Below are 17,828 nucleotides of genomic sequence, written 5' to 3'. Positions count from 1 at the left end.
AAACTTTCAATGAGGTTGTTCTCCTTATGTTATTTTTTCTGATCATGTGCAGTTGTTTCATATTAGTGGAAGTTTTATTTGGTTTTGATGACCCACAGTTATTTTGACTACTGATATATGATTTGAAAGGTAACTAGACATTTTATGAAACTTGATGTCTGGCTGAAGACTTTAAACTTAGCACTTCTTGGGAGGTAACCCAATCTCATGAAACAAGGTAATATCTTTCCTTAACTCTTTTGCTTCAATGGTAACAGTTTCTCCTTGTTCATGCTTTTAATTTCATCTTTAGAACATTGAGGACAATGTTAGATTTAAGTTTGGGGGTATGGGAGAAACTTTTTAGTTGCATTAATAAACTCCAGAGCCTAGAAATTTATGCATATTAAGGATAACACTAACTAATCTAAGTGGATGGGAACATTTTGGTTGTAGGAGTTGAGGAACCAATCTGATTAGATGGGAACATCTAGAAGAGTCTATTCATAAAAGCACAGAGCTCAGGTGTTAGAAATAACATGATAGTTTCACCATATCTCGTTGAGTCCTTTTCACTTCTATTTTTATTTTGTTTTTAAACTATGTTTCTCTATGTGATAGGTGGGGCCCACGATTCAAGTTGTTACCAATGCTAGGGTGAATTAGAGTGATTGAGATACCAAAAATAAAAATAAAATTGAGACCGGACCATTTGACCAAAAGGAAAATTCAATAAAGTCGACCACTGGTACCCTTGTATATGCCAGTTGTGTTGACCTAGAGTTAGGTTATCGACCACTGGTACCCTTGTATATGCCAGTGTGTTGATATTAGTCAGACTAGTATCTCAATCCATTAGTATAGGTTCATTTTGGCGGAGGCCTTCAGACAGATATGGGAAACGCCGTTCACTTAGTAAACATCAAAACCATCTATGTTTTTCTATATCCATCTCTTAATATATCCATGTGATTAGTTTGACTCCGAATATTGATGTCCATAGTGCAACTATCTGAGTAGAGCTCTGTCACTTTATATGAATTTTAGTATGCTTGAGTGCGAACTCGTGTACAACAATTGGAATTTCGCATCAGGGTACTTCCTCCTGTAGTCAATAAGTATGCCAACCAAGGAGATTCTTTAGTGCCTTCCAAGGTTCTGTGTAGATAGCTAAGGTCTGGAGTAAAGGTTTTGTGGGTATACTTCTTGTAATCCCTCCGGAGACAACACTCCGCCACTAGGGACACTTAGGGGTTTAAAGGCTTATTGCATACGCTAAATGCAATCGACGATGCCTGCGTCAGTGAGTTAGGATTTTATTTTATTTTATTTTATTTTGCTCGAGGAGTAGCAAATAATAGGTTTGGGGGTATTTGATAGACACGTTTTTGTGTCTAATTTATCTCGATTCTATATATTGATAGTGCTCATTTTTGTACTTATTATGGTGTTTTATGTGTGTAGGTATTTTGGCCAACAAACATTTTTGGAAAAATCTGCTCGAAAATTTTCGCGGGGCACCCCCTGAGGACACTATACTCGGACCCCTCAAATGGATAAGGGGTAACCAATTACTAAGGGGCATCCATTTCCAGGCAGCTGCTAAAGGGAGACCAGCACAGGATAGGGGGTGGTCATCTTCATCGTTTTTAAACTCAGAAATTGGCGGGAAAAAATATTGCAGACGAACCAGAGTTGGGGATTGATTTCGAAGGTGTTTTAGAGAGATTCAATTGCTGAAATTTGTTGGGCTGGACGTGATTGAGCATAACAGGCTTGGTATGTGCGCTGGAATCGATCAAATTGGGCTGGATAATCCGAAAAAAGGAAACAGAGGTTGAAGTGAACACGAAAACTTTGTGGAATTATTTTAGGAATTTCAGGGAGACTAAAGGCGTGCGATTGTTTCCTAAGGTGATATTCTATCTAAGGAAGAGTTTCGGATGATTTGGAAGTCTTAGAAACGCTTAAGGAAATCGGCAGAGAAGATTATTGCCGTGGCTTGCACGAAAAGAAAAAGAGAGAATTAATCGCTATTTTTAGGTTTCTTAGCAGTATAAAAGGTGTGTTCGAGTTCCAGGGAAGGTTACGAAGTCATTGGAGAAGTCGCAGAGAAGTTTGTAACACTACAGAGCTGAGAAGATCAAGTTGCAGGAAAACCCGTGTTTCTGCTGCTGCTGCTGAAGAACAAGCGTTGCAAATAAGAACAACGTCTCAAATTCGTAACGCTGCTACATAGACTTCTTTGTAACAGTCAGTCCTTTGTTTTGCAACACCAATACATCGTTGCAAACAATCAGTGTTACAGTTTTTCATCTTTTAATCAACTTTTGAACCATAAACAAATATTTTGAGCAAGTGATTAATATGAGGAGCTAAACCCCATTGCTGAGGCGATAGAGGAAGCTATTTTTCCAACAAGAAGTGGTATATCCTATTTTATTTATTTATTTGGTGAGCTAAACCCCAGGGATGACATCTCCGCGGGTGTAACTTCAAGAAATGGTACTTCTGGGACCTCTGAGTGATGGTGAGAGATACTTCATACTGAGTTGTACTCCTGGTTATTTCATCAACTATACCACAGGATGATCATGTAGTGAGGTTTCAGATCAATGTAGACTCCTCGAAAATGGAAGAAAGTCTTCGGGAGGAGCACCCAGAAGTAAGGATTACAGGATGTTAGCAAATGACGTGCAGTCCCCAGCCGTTTCTTTGGTGAGTTGTTAGCGCTCCTTCTGTCATGAATTTTTCCTGCCCGTGCAATTAAGATCACGAGACCAAGGTTTTGTTATTTCTTTTCAGACCTTTTCTCCATCGATTGACGGTCTTCAACTTTTTCCCAGGCGAACAATTCAGGAATCCAGTACTGATGAAGAAGTCGATGTAAATATCTCTTTCGTGCAGGTGATCGCGACATCTCCTTGAAGAAATCATTGTAGATAAGTGTAGATGGTGGATTTTCGACAAGGGCTAAAATCGTAAACTCATAATTACACGAAGCTCTGATCCAGCAATCAGACGTGAGTATTGAGACACGGGTCTCTCATCGAATTATGAACGGGGAGTACTTTCTCTCAGAGTACATGTAGATATGTAGTCTCACGACTGGACAACGACATATCTCATGAACACTGAACACTTTCAGTGATTATTTCTATATAGTATCACGAGATGGATGGCTCCTAGACAGCTTTCTCTGCTAGTATAGAGTGATAACGTCTTCAGGAACAAACAACGAGTTTACCCTGACTATATAAAGGATATGACTTAGCGACAAGCTCATATCGGGATAATGAATGCCCCTGGACAGCTTGCTCTGCTAGTATAGAGCCACAAAGTTAATTATTCCTAATTAAGATTAATTCTGCCGTGACATTCACTACTAAATTCCCAGAATAACCTATTTTTGCTCATATTCCATGGTCGAATCCACGACTGGTCCCATGGAATGGCAATAACAATTGCTCATATTCCATGGTCGAATCCACGGTTGGTCCCATGGAATGACAATAAACAATTGTTCTGATTCTATGATCGAATCCACGACTTGATCTCATAGAATAACAATAACTATATTATCTCATTATTCCGATTTCATGATCGAATCCACAACTGGTCTCATAAATGGTAATAGATAAATCTTAATTACTCCGATTCTATGGTCGAATCTATGATCCCATGGAATGGTAATGCTCATTTTATTATTCTGAATTCGTAGTCGAATCCTCAGTTGATCCTATGAATTAATAATAAACATCTTATTACAAATGCAAACGATGCTAATACTAGCAACAACGATAACAATGAAGATATTCCGGAAAACATTCCCGCCTCCAACAATGATGGTGGTAATACTACTCCTCCTCACACAAACAACGAAAATCATCCTCTCTTCGGCCGACGTCCCGAGGGAGTCAGGGAGAATCCTCCTACCGTAGATGATCTCATGAAGGTGCAAGAAACCCTTGCCAAAAATCAGACTGACATGGCTGCAACATAAAAGGAGTTGTTCAATTTTCTCAAGACTCTCACTGATAAGATTTCAGAGAAAACTCAAAAGAAAGGAAAGGCCAAAGAAACATCTTCGGTTGCTGATCCTAAAGCCATTCCAATCCATGTAGTAGACGATGATTAAGTCTACAAGGCTGCAGATAACCCACCAACAAAGGAACCTGCGGGTTTCGTCACTCGCGAGGACCTGGAACGCTTCATGGAGGATCGACGAAAAGACAAGACACCATCTGTCCACCGTCATCAACCTCTCTATCCTGCTGATACTCAAATAATTCCTCTCCCGAAGAGCTACACTTCCCCAACGTCCACACTGAACAGGGAACCTAGAGAACACGTCTATCGATTCATGGAGGCACTAGGAGAGCATGAACAAAACGTAATGATCCCAATCTACAGAGCCTTGCTGGAGAATCTGCGATTCCATACTTTCTCAGAACTTCATGAAGCAGCCAAGCGATCAGTAACTACCGCGCATGCTTTACTGGAAAGAGAAAGACCTAGACTGAGAACCTCGTGATGCTCAGTGTCTGTTCAACAGACAATACAGCCTCCAACCTTTCATGAACGTTGTTGCTAAAGGAATCAAAAGGAGAACCGACGCACCACAATAGAAGTATACTTTTCCAATCTCTCAGGATCCTTCAGAAGCGCAAAGAAAGGATAACCAATCTTGAAATGCACAAACCTCAACCCAGCATCAACAAACGAGGAAATGATCAGAAAGACTCAAACTCCTCTCTTCTCATTGAAGAAGTGATCGAGTTACTGGAAGTCTGGATTCAAGATGGTGCAACCAAATTGACATTCATCATGAGACATCCAACTGAAGAAGAAATGAATAATTCCAGGGGAAAGACATGTTAAAAGCACCAAATTACATTGTGTCAGACGTCCGTCCATCTCGGAAATACTCCTTAAAACTTTCATCCACAGACAAGGAGATGCACGACTGGGGACTACTTGCCACAAAAGGAAATGAATTCGAAAGAACGTTGATCGATGCTGACACCGCCATCAACATCATTCCACTGAAATCCCTCATAGTCACAGGCATCAGTCGACAAGAAGCTACTCATGCACCCATCTCAATCAGAGACCATGAAGGAACGCTCATAGATGCTTATGTCTACATCACACTCAAGGTGAAAATACGTTCAACCTGAACATATACCAAGTTTCACATAATCAGGAAGATCCAAGTGTTGATGCTAGATTTTCATTAAAGGCTAAAATTGTAAAGGCCGAAATTATGCGCTAACATCCTGCAAAGGATAAAGCCACTGATAAAATGATGAATACTTCCTCACTATAAACTTATAGCATTATCAATTAATGCATGACCAGCCTTGTATTTTATGTACTGCTCCACTCTCATTATTGGTGCGGCATGATGACTGAGTGTTACTCTCAGCAGAGCAACACGAATCTCCAAGCATTAATTATGAAGCATATACGAAATACCCGTACAAGGTGCAATTCTTGGAGTGTTATACTAACCCAATCGAGCATCTGGACTTTCTACGACAGTCTTGGAAATAATCACGACCACGCAAGTCGGCCTCAAAGGTGCAAAGTCACGCCTGACAAAATAATTTACCAAACGCCAGCCCAGAATGGATATCCAGACTGGTGTGGAGCAGCTTGGAAAAGCTTGTGCGCACAAGACCGCATACTGCAGTCTCAAATTCATCACGACCGTCCAACTTCACCAGCATGATTGGACGGCGTAGATTATCCCATGACCGGTTAGACAAAGCTTGTCCTGTAAACCGGCGGACCTTCTTCCTACCTGCATGACCGACTCTTCCCTAACCTAACCAGATTGCAATATACGATTGTCCGAAGTTGGGTCAGCGTGGAGAATTGAGGGTCACAGAAAAGTCCACTAAAAACCTAAAATTGATCACGACCATCCAACTTCACCAGCATGGTTGGATGGCTTAGATCAAGCCTGAGGTGGTCGGACATATACCACCATGCTCACCACCGGCCCAACAAGGGTCCCACACGGTCGGCCTCTCCAGATGAGGTATGTAGCACACGTTTTCGGTTAGCCGAACATGCATGCACACGACCGGCCAAGAAACCCTAATTAGGGTTTGTGTCGCAAATCGATCACGAGCGTCCATTTTCTCCTGCTCGAATGAAGGGTCCATGAATAGACTAAGCAGGTCCTGTGAGTATCAACACGATCACTGTGGGCCCACCTATCTCCACACCCGATCGTCCAAGGCATACCATGGCTGGTTGCCTCGATACGCACGCCCAATTGCAAACCAATCTCGACCACTCAACTTCGCCGGACAAATTGAGTGGCTTAGATCACGTTTCTATGGGACAGTAAGGTACAGACGTGTACACCAGCCCGCCGTCTGCACACCTGACTGATCAGCCAAGACCGACCAGGCTTAGTCATCTCGAAACGCGCGCCCGAAGTAGGCATGACGCGCGGCCTTTGCGGCATGAGATTTCTGTCGCAAATCAATCTCAGCCATTCCTCTTTGCCTGACAAATTCATTGGTATAGATTGCACCTTCATAAGACAGTGAGGTATAGGCGCATACACCAGCATGCCGTCTACATGCATGCCCGATCGGCCCTGCCAAATATGTCTCCCATGCTTGGATTCGACCAAGATAAAGGTTGGTGTTCGAGCACCTCCTAAACCCTAATCCAACGGTCGCAGATGTGGGTCACAATCCATCTCATCCGTCCAACTTCACTAGCTTGGACGGACAACCTAAGACAGGATTTAGGCGACCAGTGAGGCATCACCACAATCACCGTCCACCACTCTTCCACACAAAGTGATCGGTCAAGTCAGGACTTACCTGTACAGCCTCCAAACAATCACTCGAAGATGGCTAGACATGCATCTATTTTAAGACGCTTAATCGTGACTTACTCCGTTAAGCCTTAAAACAGCGATGTTTCACACATGCTGATTATATTCATGCATTACCTGCATAGAATACACACGATATTTCACAAGTATCGACTTCCTCAATAACTTAGTTATTTAGTCTAGCATCACATGATACTTTTTGTGGGTCCCACGATCCACACATTCGAGACATCAAACATGTCACAAACTGGGGGATACTTACTGGGGTATTGGTCTAGCGGTTACAGCGTGCAGCGCACAACGCGCCATCACAAGAACGTGTCAGAAAGACATGGACGATTAGTGATGATGAGAGAAGTGGGCAAAGACTGATCGTGTGACACTAACACACGCAACTCCACTACTCCATCACTCCACTTCCTCCACTTCCCATGAGAGACGTGGGTTAGGCTCAACGACTTGTATAAATAGGTTCTCCTCCCTATTTCCAAGACAGAACAAGATAACAGAAACCAAGTGTTGATACAATCGTATCCAAACACCAGAACTGATAGCTTACATTCTGCAAGCCAGTTCAGCTTTTTGATACAAGTCATACACAGCCAACACCTTCACAATCTCAACACCTTCTTCGCTTCCCTCCCTAAGATCAACCCCATCTCCTTCACTTTGTGACCGAAGCAAGTCTGGAACGGCCATTTATTGGTTTAGGCAAGAGTTGTACAGATTGATTTCTCGAATCACAAGCACTCCCGTGCAGTGTATTTTATTAGGGTTTAGATTCACTTCTCATCCACACACTCCAAATTACCAAAACCGGCAGAAATAGTTTTCACCCATAAACAATTGGCGACCACAGTGGGAGACTAATCTCTCGGTTGCAAAATTGAATTCTTAATATTCATTCCAACCTTCTAAATTTTGGGGACAAAGCTTGGTTTCGATTCAATCATTAACCTATTCGTTTTTCGGTTTTCATCTCGATTTTCATCTCACGATGTATCTTCGTCCACTAGATTCTTCGGAAACCATAAATGATTCAGATATCATAGGAAGTGTGGCTAGAATGCTGGAGGATGTCCTGAAAAATCAAGCTGGTATCGCTAGAAGGCAGAGCGAAACATTCCGTCTTTTGAACGATATATCAGCCCAGTTACAAGAAGGATCGGCAGGCATTTACCCAGACGGTGCAAGAAAAGCTGAATCCTTATATAGAAGTCATGCCTTTACCAGCGGAGATGCAGAGAGAGCGCATAGCCACAGGGGACTTAGGAGAGACGAGCAACATGGTCCAGATGGCAACAGAGACTCGAGACAACTCCGCAGAAGGAAAGACTTGTCCGGGATGCCACATCTACCGGATAAAGAAAGGGAGCCTGCAGCTTACGGAGCCTTGCTGGAAGATTTGTACCTCAAAACTCTTGCCGAAGCTTAGAAAACTGCCCAATCCACAACGACCTTTCAGCCAGGTGAAGAAATGCTCGAGGAGGCAGAGATCAGTCAAAGAACACGTGATTACAGAGGATGGGAGCGTTCAATTCATTCACCCAGCAGTGATATTACGACGCCTTCCGCATTCCGTCACCCAGTCAAGCGATCCGCAGATATGATGACACACACTGGTCTTCCAACTCTGTCTCCGAAGCGTGCTTCACATCAAAGCCACATAGAGACGTCACGATGTCTACTAGCGCAAGAAAAGCTAGACTCAAGGTATCTACATTTCCCGTTCCCAATGAAAAATATTTTGGAGATGCTAGAGGCATGGGTACGAAACGGAGAGGTGGAGCTACCTCCTGTACGACGTCCACCGACCGATCAAGAAATAAAGGATCCAAGATATTGTCATTATCACCGGTTCCTTCACCACCCCACCAGTGAATGCAACACCTTGAAGCGCATTGTTCAGAAGAAACTTAATTCAGAAGAGTAGCTTTCCCTCTCTGAAAATTAGTGCGGACGATTTCCTTGGGGAGGTTTCTCGGGAAGATTCAGTTTCGTGCAAATGAGGCTCCAAAGAGCAAGTAAGTTCTATCAAACAATTTTGCGAGAAATATATTTTTAGAATTTACTGGGGACTTGGCATCCCACACGTGGAGAAAGAAACTGAATGATTAAACACCATGGTTGTTTCCCTTCGTGTTTCCCTTTTCACACGATATTTACAATTTCATGAGACATGTATAATCATTCATAACCAAGACGCAAATTCTATTTAGAATAATCTCTTTCAGAAAATTAATTGTTCACAAAACTATCTCAAAAAATAAACCAGTTCAAAATTCAACCACCTATTAGTTCAAAACCTGAAATCAAATTGTGAAAGGAAATCCTCGCAATCACTCAAAAGCATCTAAATAAAGGACACAAGTAGGCGGCACGAATACTTCAAGGAAATTCCTTCAGCAGCAACTCATCCTTCTGAGCAAGAGCAGCTTTCATCCTTTGGAGTGCGTCCTGTTTCAGCTTCAACTCCTTAGACAACTTTTCAAGCTCTTCTTCCTGGCGAGCAATACAGTCTGCAGAAGGAACTCCGTTTTGCAGTTTCTGAAGCTCCTGGATTTCAGAGAACCCTTTGAAGAACCAAGGAGCGTTGAAGTCGTACTGCACAAACACGTCCCGATGGCACTTCCAGTCTTCAATCATCTCCTCAGAAACGGTTCGACCAGTCGTGACGCTCATCCCGTGAATGGAGAATAAAGCTTCTTGGACGCGGTTGACCAATGCAAGTCGAATTTTGAGCTTCGTGGTGGTAGCAATGTGGCCATGCTTCTTCCATATCATCGTGTATAACTCCTCGAACTGAGCCGGCACATTGAATCCCCCAACCAACACATGACCTGCATGAGGGGTATAAAAAGGAAGAATCGAAGATAGCACCAGGAACAACAGGTTGCATTATCAATACTTCACCAGTCACAGGAGGCATTTCATAAGAAGTCACCATGACGGCTTCATCATTTGGAACCTGCTCAGGAAATTCCGTCTCAACAATCGCAGATGTTGTTTGTCCTTGTAGATGGGGGAAAACGATTTGCTGGTTTTTAAGGAATTGAGGAGACGACCGTATGGAGGAGACTCCTCGAACCGAGCGAAATGTTAAACCTCACACAGATGCACCGCTGCAAAGGGGGTGCTTTATATTCGAGAGACCAATCTGTAGTACTCCGGCCTAAATCAAGACAATGAACGTTCCAGAGTAAATTCGGTCACAAGAGAGGATGGTTTGATCTGTAGGGGAGGGAAGCTGAGAAATGCGTGGAATCAATGGTAATCAAAGATTGTGGGTGTATGAATTCTAAATATGATAAGCTCTGAATGATTGAAATTGCTCAATTGAGAGTAGTTGCTCAATTGATGAGTTGATGATCTCGTGTTGTCAGTTTGACGTGAGATTGATGATACTGATGATGCTGATTCAATCATGATTCAGAGACTTATTTATATTGCTGGAATTTTAGACACCATGATCCCAAGAAGTGTGACAGTTGATGGAATCAAGGAGTGGGAAAGTGGAGATCGTGTTTGAAACCAGTTTCTCAACATGTGGAGACTTGGTCGATTTTCCACCCACTACCTCATGAATTCCTTCAACTGACTGCACGACTTGCTCACATTCCATCGTGTGTTTGAACACATGTGTCGTAGACCGCCAGACCAAAACCCTAAGTGATATCCCCCTAAGTGACACGATTGACGTCTCGTGGTTTGTTAGTCAATTGATGACTTCGTGGTTTGATGGGACGATGAGTCCATGTTGTTGCTGAGTGTCGAACATGATGTTCTGAAACTCATGAATTGAACATGTCATGAGACAGAGGTATAATTCTTACGATGAAGTGAGCAAGTATTGCTCATTGGATGGATCGTTGAATATTGATTGTTGAAACAATATTCCTTGGTTTGAGCAAATATTTATCACCTGAGCAAGTGTTGCTCACGTGATGAATTGTTGAATATTTGATCGTCTGAGCATGTGTTCCTCATCTGATGGATTATTGGCAGCGTACCAAAATATTAATTAGAATACTGGTCGTTGAACCGAGTATAATTACTAAAATTAATGACCATGAGGCCGTCGTAAAATTATTAAGGTTGGAATCTGGAATGATGATCCTTGGATTCAGAAACCCTAATTTGATCAATTGATGATCAATTCATGGTTCGTCAGAAGTTTAACCATGGGACGAAGGAGGGAGCAACTACACGGGACCGTGGATCAACCATATAGTGTCCATATGCTCACGTGAGCAAATACGAAGAACTCCTGAAGAGTTGACGATTTGTTGGTGGAAGAATGATTAAATGCTGGCTTAATCATTTATTCAAAAATGCTCGTCTGAGCCTTAGGTGAGAAAACCTAATTAATTATGACGAAGCGAGGGACCGACCATGGAGTCATGAAACCGGCACTGGGTTGTCACGTGACCGCCTGGCGATCACTTCATGAAAATCCAAAGTGTTTGGAAGAGTTTTGGACCTAATACGAGCAATTGTGCAAATTAGGTCAAAACTGTGAAAATTGATGGGACCGGCTTCCGTGAGCCAAAGAGCCCATCTTGGTCGGTCAAGATAGCATGCTCGTGTCCCCAAGGCGTCCGTGTCTCAGTCCTGAGAATTTTGATATTTTCCGGCGTGCAATTGAGCATCCATTCGAGAAAATATGCCAAAATTAGGGTTTCGACGAAACTGAGGAAAACACCATGAGATGATGAAAAATAATTATAAAATAAGGAATGAGGAGGTGTGGGACCGCCGTAGTCAAGGCATGGTCGGCCGGTCGTGACCACGGTCCCGTGGTGCCCTTTCCTTAATTTTATAACATTTTGATGATTTTACGAAAAATTCATGAATTTTGAGAAATTTGATGAATTTAGGGAGTTTCCATGAATTGAAGGAGTTTTCATGAGTTCACGGAAGCAAAATATTAAAATAATAAAAACACGGGCGTGTGTGACCATGGAGGCATGGCCGGCCGGCTATGGACCGGTCCCACGAGTTTTTCATAGTTTTTTAATATTTTTAGGTATTTTTGATGATTTGAGGGAATTTTTCCTAATTTGAGAGAAATACCATAAAATCAAGGAATTTGATGAATTCAAGGAAAAATAGGATAAATAATAATAAAATAATAAAGCAAAGGGCGTGTGGGACTGGCTAGTGGCCCGGTCCCACAAGTTTTCGTTATTTTATTTTATTTTTTTATTATATGATGATTTGTGCAAAAAATACCATGAAATCAAGGAGTTTTTTCATGAAATTAGAGAAATAATAATAATAATAAAATAATAGGGAACCGTGTGGTGTGAGGCCGGATGGGACCAAGGCATGGCCGGTTGGCCAATGGTCACGCCCCACACTCCTTTCCTTAATTTTATATTATTTGTTATGTATTTATGGAAGTACCATGAAACCGAGGAGCTTTCTCGAGACGAAGGAGAGTTGAGATGAGAGAATTTTCATCAAATCATGGAAAATAATAAAAATGTATTAAAAATATAAAACTGGCGTGGAACTGACCACGACACGGTCGGTAGGTCGTGTGTCCGTGTTCCTGATAGACACATTTTTGTGTCTAATTTATCTCGATTCTATATATTGATAGTGCTCATTTTTGTACTTATTATGGTGTTTTATGTGTGTGTAGGTATTTTTGGCCAATAAACATTTTTGGAAAATCTGCTCGAAAAGTTGCGCGGGGCACCCCCGGAGGACACTTGATATTCAGACCCCTCAAATGGATAAGGGGTAACCAATTACTAAGGGGCATTAATTTCCAGGCAGCTGCTAAAGGGAGACCAGCACAGGATAGGGGGAGGTCATCTTCATCGTTTTTAAACTCAGAAATTGGCGGGAAAAAATGTTGCAGACGAACCAGAGTTGGGGATTGATTTCGAAGGTGTTTTAGAGAGATTCAATCGCTGAAATTTGTTGGGATGGACGTGATTGAGCATAACAGTCTTGGTATGTGCGCTGGAATCGATCAAATTAGGCTGGATAATCCGAAAAAAGGAAACAGAGGTTGAAGTGAACACGAAAACTTTGTGGAATTATTTTAGGAATTTCAGGGAGACTAAAGGCGTGAGATTGTTTCCTAAGGTGATATTCTATCTAAGGAAGAGTTTCAGATGATTTGGAAGTCTTAGAAACGCTTAAGGAAATCGGCAGAGAAGATTATTGTCGTGGCTTGCACGAAAAGAAAAGGAGAGAATTAATCGTTATTTTTAGGTTTCCGAGCAGTATAAAAGGTGTGTTCGAGTTCCAGGGAAGGTTACGAAGTCATTGGAGCAGTCGCAGAGAAGTTTGTAACACTACAGAGCTGAGAAGATCAAGTTGCAGGAAAACCCGTGTTTCTGCTGCTGCTGCTGAAGAACAAGCGTTGCAAATAAGAACAGCGTCTCAAATTCGTAACGCTGCTACAAAGACTTCTTTGTAACAGTCAGTCCTTTGTTTTGCAACACCAATACATCGTTGCAAACAATCAGTGTTACAGTTTTTCATCTTTTAATCAACTTTTGAACCATAAACAAATATTTTGAGCAAGTGATTAATATGAGGAGCTAAACCCCATTGCTGAGGAGATAGAGGAAGCTATTTTTCCAACAAGAAGTGGTATATCCTATTTTATTTATTTATTTTCAATTATTTTATGATTATTTGCCTTGGTTGAAAATTGTTTGAATGATTTTTGTTAAGCAATTGTTATTTCTTTTTATAGAGCATACTTGGACCTAGGTTTTTGATGTTCCATGCTTCGGATTTACACTTGTTATTTTGAGAATCTACTTGTTGCAATAGTTAGAATCAACTTGAACGAGAAAATTGCATAAATATAATTATTGGGATTAAATCACTTTGAACTTGGAAAATAGTGGAATCTTAGCCTCAGTGTTCTTTTAATATTGATATCATCTTTGGTTGAGTTTGTGACAATTTTTAGTTTGTTTTCTATTTTAGTTTTAGAATTTAAGTCTATATTTTATCCTTCGCAAGTCTGACAATCGAACCACTTTTACCACTATCTATAAACCACATTAATTTTTGGCGCCGCCGACGCGGTTTGATTTTAGGGTTTTAGACTTATTTTTCTTTTATTTTTTAGGTTTTTGTTCTTTTTTACGTTTTTGGGTATTTATCTTTTGTCTACAGGTTTTGGATCATAAAGAGAATTGAGCCAAGGAGTTTGGTGATTTCGTAAAGACTGGATCTTAAAGCATAAAGACTTGGAGCGAAAAGAACGGAAAAGAAGACAATTTATTTTTAGATATTTTTTTTAGGGTTTTGTTTATTTTTTTTATTAAAGAAAAAGAGAGAACTGTATTAGGGTTTGCTATTTTTGTAATTTTTCTTTTCTTTTTGGACACTTTGGACATTGAACTTTGGGACATTATTATTTTTAAACCCTAAGGAAGGGTTGGTTTAAATACAAACTGTGTGTAGGGAAGGACGGTGATTACGATATCTTCTCGCCCCCTTGGGTTCGTACATGACATAGGAGTCGTGGCCCGAGTCGACTTCAGCGGTTCTTCGCCCGTCTGGTACGGGAGGTAAGTTTTTCGAAACACCCGCGAATCCCCTATCAGAGGGTTTACTGTATTCCTTCGTTTGCAAATATGCTGAGGACTTGAAAACGACTGATTTAATTTCCTAGTAAAGGGCAAGGACTGGCCATACAAGATAAGGGTTCAGATTTCATCACCGTTCTCTTCTTGCCCGCCTTAGGAAAACGAAACCGAACGCGAACCTAAGCCTAAAATTTTGACTAGAACGAGACCTATAGGGTAATGAGCTTAATAGGAAAGTCGTTCGAAAAATATTGGTTACTCTTTTGAGCATACTTCGAAGTTCTTGATGGTTTCTGTCAGTTGAATGCGTGACTGCGCCGTGTAACCGGTGAAGCCTTGGGTATCAAAGCTCCACTGAGCTTCCCTCGCCTCGATTCAACTTACTTTGACTCGGATTGATTCCAGAGGGGTTTGCTCAGATTGTAACGAGTTCCTTTTCGAAAGAATAGAAGCTAGTCTAGAAAAAATCTAAGTGGAGCCATCATGCTTTTTGTTTGCTAGAAATTTAGGTATGATTTGGTTGAGTCAGCCTTGTTTTGTGATTGCATAGAATTCCCTACCTTATTCTGTTGCATGCCTGAACATAAAAGAGATGCCCTAGGTATATTTGTTAAAGAGAAACCTAGTAGTTCTAAGCATCTCGATTACCTCAATTTAGGAAGTCTGATTCTTGAAAATTCCGTTTTTGAACGTCCGTTTGAGGAGAAAATCCCTGATAGTCCAATAGCGCCAGAAATGGCGAATTTGAAAGCTTTGTTGAACCCTACTAGGACTACTCGTCCCTCGTATATCAGGTTACCTGAAACTGAAGCAAATTATGAACTTAAGCCTGGAACCTTACAGTTGCTCCCAATCTTTTTAGGGAAAGAAAATAAAAACCCCTATTTACATGTTAGGGACTTTGAGGAAATTTGCAGTACCCTGAAAATTATAAACCTTGATGATGATGCTTTGAAACTCAAGTTATTCCCCTTTTCCTTAAAAGATAAAGACAAGTCGTGGATGTATAGTTTGGCTTCCGAATCAATTGAAACATATGAACAACTTACATCTGCCTTTTTGAACAAGTTTTTCCCTAGGCATAAAACATCGTCTATTAGGACGCAAATCTGCACGTTTTCGCAACAAGATGGAGAGTCTTTGTATAGGTAATTGGAAAGGTTCAATGATTTATTATCCCAATGTCCTCATCATGGTTTAGAAAAAGTTAGGTTAGTTCAGGTCCTTTACGAGGGTTTAGATTATCCCACCACAACTACAGTAGAGTCCATGTGTACAGGTGGGTTTGAAAACCAAACAGTTGATGATGCGATGTCATACTTGCATGAAATCGCCGAAAAGACCCAACAATGGGAAAGTAATAGGGTACCCCAGAAAAAAATTATTCTAGGCGGAGGAAACATTAATAGGGTAGAAGGAAGTTTTGAATCAGATGCCAAAATTGATGCTATAGCGAAAAGGTTAGAAGCTTTAGAAGTGGGTCACACTAATGGTAGATTGGAGCCTTTTTGGGAAGGCCAGAATAATGAAGAGCAAGCCAATGCTCTCTATAATAACACTAGATTCGATAACCGTCAGAAGTTTGACCCATAATCAGAAACCTATAATCCTGGTTGGAGAAACCATCCGAACCTTTCGTGGTCTAAAAGCCAGAGTCAAGGTCAGTTTAGTAATTCTAATGATCCCCAGGGTTTGGTTCAGATAAGAACTCTCCAGGTCAGTTTCAGAACTCTTCAGAGAATAGATAACGCGCTTAGAGGAATCTCTTAGTATATTAAGAAAGAGCCAGGATATGTTAGCACAGAGCCAGGACATGTTATTAAAGAGCCAAGTTAGTTTTCAACAGGAAACCAAGCAGAACTTTCAAACTAATGCTCAGACTCTTGCTAAGTTAGAGCTTCAAGTCGGCCAAATAGCTAAGACCTTAAGTGAGAGAGATAACGGAAGGTTCCCTAGTCAGACTAATCCCAATCCTAGAGGAGTTCATGAAGTAGGTGCAAAACCATCGAATCAATTGAATGCTGTTAGAACCCTTAGGAGTGGCAGAGTAGTAGACAATCAGGTAACCATGCCCGATAGTGAGCATACTATAGTTCACCCCTCAGGACCAACCATAGCTGAGGAGACTGATAAAGTTTCTGATGATGTCAATTCGGCTCCTGAGAGGCCCTATTTTATGCCTAGAGCCCCATTTCCACAGCTATTAGTACCAACAAAGAGTGAATCCAACTTTAATGACATAATGGAGGTTTTTAGGAAAGTTACCATAAACCTTCCGTTACTAGAAGCAATTAGGCAACTTACAGCTTATGCCAAGTTTCTTAAGGATATGTGTACGCGAAAGCGAAATCTTAGTGTCCCTAAAAAAGACTTTTTAGCTAGTCATGTAAGTTCGATCATTCAGACCCCACAACTCCTAAATATAAAGACCCAGGTGCGCCTACCATTGCTTGTACGATAGGAAAACACAGGGTACACAAAGCTTTACTTGACTTAGGAGCCAGTGTGAACTTACTCCCATACCATGTGTACTTAAAGCTAGGGCTCGGTGAATTGAAACCTACCAAGATAGCATTGCAGTTAGCTGATAGGTCTGTCAAGATACCTCGCAGTGTGATAGAATATGTTCTTATTGAGGTCGACAAGTTTATTTATCCTGTGGATTTCGTGGTCTTAGATACCCAACCTGTCCCTGACCCAGAGAACCATATACCTGTGATTTTAGGTCGCCCATTTTTAGCTACGTCTAATGCGATCATAAACTGTCAAAATGGTATTATAAATCTATCTTTTGGTAATATGACTATTGAGTTCAATATTTTTAATGTCAATAAGCTACATTCTGAGCTAGATGACACGTGCATTGAAGAGGTGAACATGATAGGAACCTTAGTTCAGGAGTCAATACCAAATATCGCATCGGAAGATCCATTAGAGAGTTGTCTAGCCCACTTTAACATGGATTTCGACGAAGATAGCAATATTGAACAAGTGAATGGTATGTTGGATTCTATTCCTATGTTAGATACTGATAAATGTAAAGATAGGTTCGAACCATTACAAGCTTTTGAGTCTACCTTAATCCCTTGTTCAGAAGAGCCTCCTAAGTTGGACCCTAAATCTGCATTCTTAAGGCCATCTAAGACTTTTCCTGTGATTATAGCATCCGATCATGATAGCAGGCCAGAAATCATGCTTCAAGACAATAAGGAAACTCTAGGGTTGACCATACAAGATATGAAACATATAAGTCCTACAGCTAGTATACCTCAAAAGAATTTAGATGATGAACCACCTGATTATAACTCAGAGAAAACAATTGACCTTTTTCAGAAACCTGATGGTCTAGAAATTAGGAATATTGTGACTAGTCTATCTAGAGACACCCAAAATTCTAAGTTTGGGGGTAGTGATCGTCAATT

At 41.1% G+C, this 17,828-nt stretch overlaps 1 pseudogene; it reads right to left on the bottom strand.

Moving 5' to 3' along the window:
* Window positions 1-15,505: 15,505 nt before the first annotated feature.
* On the bottom strand, window positions 15,506-15,605 carry LOC113300702 (annotated as a pseudogene).
* Window positions 15,606-17,828: the final 2,223 nt, after the last annotated feature.

Source organism: Papaver somniferum, chromosome 7 (genome assembly GCF_003573695.1).
Source record: "Papaver somniferum cultivar HN1 chromosome 7, ASM357369v1, whole genome shotgun sequence".
Classification (NCBI taxonomy): domain Eukaryota; kingdom Viridiplantae; phylum Streptophyta; class Magnoliopsida; order Ranunculales; family Papaveraceae; genus Papaver; species Papaver somniferum.
Note: the sequence above shows the minus strand (reverse complement) of the source record. Positions and strands in the feature narration are given on the sequence as shown.